Below are 4,931 nucleotides of genomic sequence, written 5' to 3' on the forward strand. Positions count from 1 at the left end.
CCTCTGCCGCTGCTTCCCTCCATGCTTCCTCTTCGCTTTTTCTTGCGAAGAGGAGGTGCGGAGGGCAGCAGCGTGGGAGGCCTTCAAGGCCTCTGGCACTGTCACCCAGCCCCCTCAGCACCGCGGAAGGGGGGGTGTCAGTGCTGGGGCCCTCTTGGCCTCCAGCATTGATACCTTGCCCTTCGGCAGCGGTGGAGGCCTGGAGGAGGCCGGATGCCAGCGCGGGAGGCCTTGAAGGCCTCCGGCGCGGCAGCCCTGCTTCCTCGCCGTCCACCGCGGGAAAGGCCCAGTGGTGGTGCTGTTGGGGGCCAAGAGGCCTCCAACACCGCCATCGTGCCCTTTCACGGCGGCAGCGAGGAAGCCAAGGCTTGGCCTCCACCGCCACCGCTGCCACCCGGCTTCCCTCGCAGCAGCGGCAGTAGAGGCCAAGCCGCTACACCTCAAGAGTAAAGGTAAGTAAGGGGAAGGGAAGGGAGGGAGGCAGGGAGGGAAGGGAGGAGGGAAGCGAGGCAGGGGAGGGAGAAGGAACTTTTGTTCCAATGGCGGAGTGCCATTGGAACAAATCGGACTTGAGCATACGTGGATTTTGCTATACGCGGGGGGGTCCGGAACAGATCCCCCGCGTATAACAAGGACCCACTGTAATTCTGTTTTGCCAGAGAAAGAAAGAAGAAAGAATAATTTTGTAATGAATAAAATCAGCCCACTGTTTGGACTTTCTACAAAGACGTTCAGCTGCTCTAGAGCAGGACTGGAGAAACTTGATGATGGGGGTAAGCCAGGGCTGAGGCCTAGTCGTAGAGGAAGAAGTGCGTACAGAGACAGGGGCAAAGCGGTCAAGAGTTGAGGAAAGAGTGGAGTTAAATAAAGACATTGCTGAGTCAGCAGAATCCCCAAGATTTAGAGAAGAGAGAGATGAATCCAAGGTCTGACCAAAATGGTTAGAGTTAACAGACCGAGGATCACGAAAATAGCATTGAACAGTGTGACAAGGAGGTGGAGTATAAGTGAGAGCAAAGGAGATTAAATGATGATCAGATAGTGGAAAGTCAAGTGCCAGGTAGTCAGAAATGGCACAGTTTGCAGCAAGAACTAGGTCAAGACAGTGACCAAGAGAATGAGTTGAAGAGTTGGAGTGTGGTTGGAGGCCAAAAGAAGCTAGGAGAGAGTTAAAGTGAGACGTTGTCAGGTTATTGGAATCATCAACATGGATATTAAAGTCACCTAGGATCTAAGTGTGGACTGAATCTGAAAGAAAGAATGTCAGCCATGATTCAAAGTCTGAGAGGAACTGGGTAGCAGAACCAGGAGGGTGATAGATAACTGCAACCTGGAGCTGTAAAGGAGAAAAGAGTCTAATAGGATGAAACTCAAAGGAAGAGAAATGATAGCTGGGGTGAAATGATAGAACATGAAACTGGCAGGAGTTAGATAGCAAGATACCACTATATATGGCTACTCACTACTTCTGGATTCTATTTGTTCCAGATGAATAGTATTGAGCATGCAGAAAAAAGACATCCCAACTTTCTGGGTTTCCTCACTTTTCTTGAGCGATTGGATGAATTGGGTTCCTAGTAAAGAAGTAATACTCACCAGTGGTCCTGAAGCTTTCCTATTGCTGCTGGCTGCCATTTTTGTCAAAATGCTCAGAAATGATGGCCCATTATAATGTACTGTTGTTCTAAGTAATATTTGAGGGGAAGAGATGGAAATCCACCCTGGGTGTTGACATGTCTAACAGAATGCCATTTGGAATCATGCTACATCAATTTAGTTGTTTAGGGGATATAATCAAGTGAGTGAACAGTCACAAAAGGAAGCAGCCACTTTGATCCAGCCCTACTACACAGTTCTTATGAGATGTAAAACATAGTGCGAGAGAAGAAATCTGTTCATAAAGCCACTGTAACTTCCATTTAACATAGAGCATTTCTGCAATAATATATTAAAATAAAAGTTAACAAGCCACATGTCAAATTACTGGGAAACACATGGTCATGAGCACATCACTGAAAATCACTCATAATAACACTTCAGTTGCACCTGAAGTTTGTACAGAAGCCCCATTATATAATCATTATTTATTACAATGGAATGGCAAAGAAGTTCACCTATGATTCTATGCAGCTACTAGAAATCCTTGTGTAAATATATGAGAACTATCACAACATTCAAATATATTTAGTATTTATTAACAGTTTTGTGGTAAAACCTGCAAGACTGGTCCAGTCATTCTTATATCAGTTGCCATTTCTGGGCATTAACTGTAATATATACTGATATATTCACATACAATACTTAATAAATAAAATGTATATGATATATGGGGGACAGGTCATACTAAAAGCTCCCAATGCAACTGCAAAGGGACTGTTTCACCCCCTTGTACTGTTACTATTGGCTAAATATTTCCTGCATTGGCCAAAGGAAATGGCCCTATATAATTCAGGATCGCATTCAGCGAAATGTTTGGATGGAGGAGTGAGTCATCTTGTACCTCATTTAAAGTTCTACTGACAGTTCTAATCATAATCCATTTTGCTTGAAATTTAGGACATTATCACACTGGCCAGAAAAGTGGACTTTTAGCAGGATAAAAGTGTCTTTTGCCAGTACTTATGACATACTGTCATGTCCATCCTGCTGCTGCTTTGCACTCAATTTGTTACAGTAGTCCATCTTTCCAAAACCTGTCAATAAGCTCTCAATCTCACTGCTATTCCATTACTGTCTTTGTATGGTAGATTCCTCCTGCTGCAGTTCTGCTTCTCAGGCAATCATGTGATATGATTCTGCTCTTCTCTCCCTCTCGCTTTCCCTTCTACCTCCCCCTTGCTGTGATTGTGGCGTTGAACACCTTCCTGAAGCTGGCTGCTTTGTGCACATTCACACAGCAGCCAGCTTCAGGAGGTGGTTGGCAGCCATGATTGCTTGTCTCCTCCCTAAAGTGTGGGGCTGTATGAATATGCACACAGCAGCCCCACACTTCAGGAGGGGGGGGAGGAGGAGTGATCCTGGCAACCAACACCCTCCCAAAGCAGTGCAATAAACAGATCATACAACCATGGATCACCACACTGCTATTGTGGGGGAAAGCATGATGACAAAAAGAAAAGAAAAAGAAAAAGAAGAGAGAGAGAGAGAGAGAGATGCCAGATCAATATGCTTCCATTCTTAAACAGCACAATTATGGCAGGATAGTAGGGTGGTCACTTAATTTGTGTAAAATGCAACTTCAGTTGCTGCAATGCAAGCCTATCCTGGGACAGGATGCCATTCAGCCACCCAGCACTGACTTAACTGCTTTGTGAACTGTATGGTATGGATTTAATGCATATTCATGATGATAAAAGTGTAGCCAATCAGTCAGTGACACCAGTTGGTATTAAGAAGATGTGAAAACAAAATTGTTGAAGATCAGGCAATAAAGATGCTGAAAAAATCTTGGACAATGAATAGGGTTTTGTGTGCTAATAAAATGAGGCCTGCAATGCAATTCATATGCAGTGGTTGCCACTTTGTAAATGAAACTGAAAGACTCTTTAGCAGTGAATTAGAAAATGCAAATATCATTTATGCAGGAAAAAAGACATTTATAAATGATTTTTATGAGGAAAAGTGATTATAAGGTAGAAGCATTATTCATTCTCTGGGGATCATTATAATGATGTATTATTTGCTAGGAAGAGAGTCCACCATCCCACCATTTCTGACTTCATTCCAGATATTCAAGGTATTGTAAGAAGAAACAAATTTATATTTGTCCAGTCCTATTGGATGCATTAAAACTAGCCCTCTTGGGATTGAAACTGGAGGAGGGAAGAAGCTGACAGACAGAAGATCTGATTCTATTTTGAGCAAGCATTCATTTTCAATAAAAGGCCAGGAGTCTTAGTCCATATTTAATAGCTGCTTCAGGAATTTCCTATGAGGCAGTGCTGTGGCCAATGGGGAAAAATACAGGTGAAAAGAACCATGCAGAGATATTGTTGTCATCTGGTCTTCTTTTACAACAGAGCCATGCAGACAAAAGGAACAATCAAATCAAAGTTAATACTTTTGAAGTTTCAATAGGGTAGAACTATTGTAGGAAGCCGTGTACCATTAGCCACTCTCGCTCAGTTTTGTCACTAGCAATGTTTCCTATTCCAGCCCTGTCACCTGAGGGTTTTTTTAAACTAAGAAAGTTGAGCCTGTCTACATTGCAGTGTATGTGTTCTATCTCAGAGCTGTTATTAGCTCATTCCCAGTTAAAGCTGTGGGACTGCATTCTCTCTAGACTGCACTCATATTAAAATTTAAATTTTGGTCCACAGAATTACAAAGGCCTGTTACAGACTGCCAAAATAAAGCTGTTTCGGGTCTCTTTGAAGGTATGCTGTTTAAATGATGCATGCATCCTAAAAATCTGGAAGCTGCACCAAAGCTGCACTCCAGTGCTTAGGAATGGAGTGTGGCTTTGGCACGACCTCCGGACTCTTAGGACCCATGCATCATTTAAATAGCATACCTCCAAAGAGACTCGAAGCAGCTTTATTTTGGCAGTCTGTAACAGGCCAAAGGGCCCAAACAGACAGGCCAAAATAAAGCTGCTTTGGGTCACTTTGGAGGTATGCTGTTTAAATGATGCATGTGTCCTAAGAGGCTGGAAGCCGTGCCAAAGCCACGCTCCAGTCCTAAGGACTGGAGCGTGGCTTTGGTGCAATGTCTGGCCTGTTAAGATGTGTGTGTCATTTAAACAGCATACCTCCAAAGTGACCTGAAGCAGCTTTATTTTGACCTGTCTGTTTGGGCCCAAAGTAAAATGTATCTCAGCTCTGTTAGATGTTTCTAAAAGAAATGCAAACTGTTTCACCAAGGAAGATTTTCTTTTTAAAATCATTTTTTTTTCTTTTTAAAAGAAGGGTTTGTTATGCTTCAGTTCTATG

This window comes from Sceloporus undulatus, chromosome 3, assembly GCF_019175285.1.
Source record: "Sceloporus undulatus isolate JIND9_A2432 ecotype Alabama chromosome 3, SceUnd_v1.1, whole genome shotgun sequence".
Classification (NCBI taxonomy): Eukaryota; Metazoa; Chordata; class Lepidosauria; order Squamata; family Phrynosomatidae; genus Sceloporus; species Sceloporus undulatus.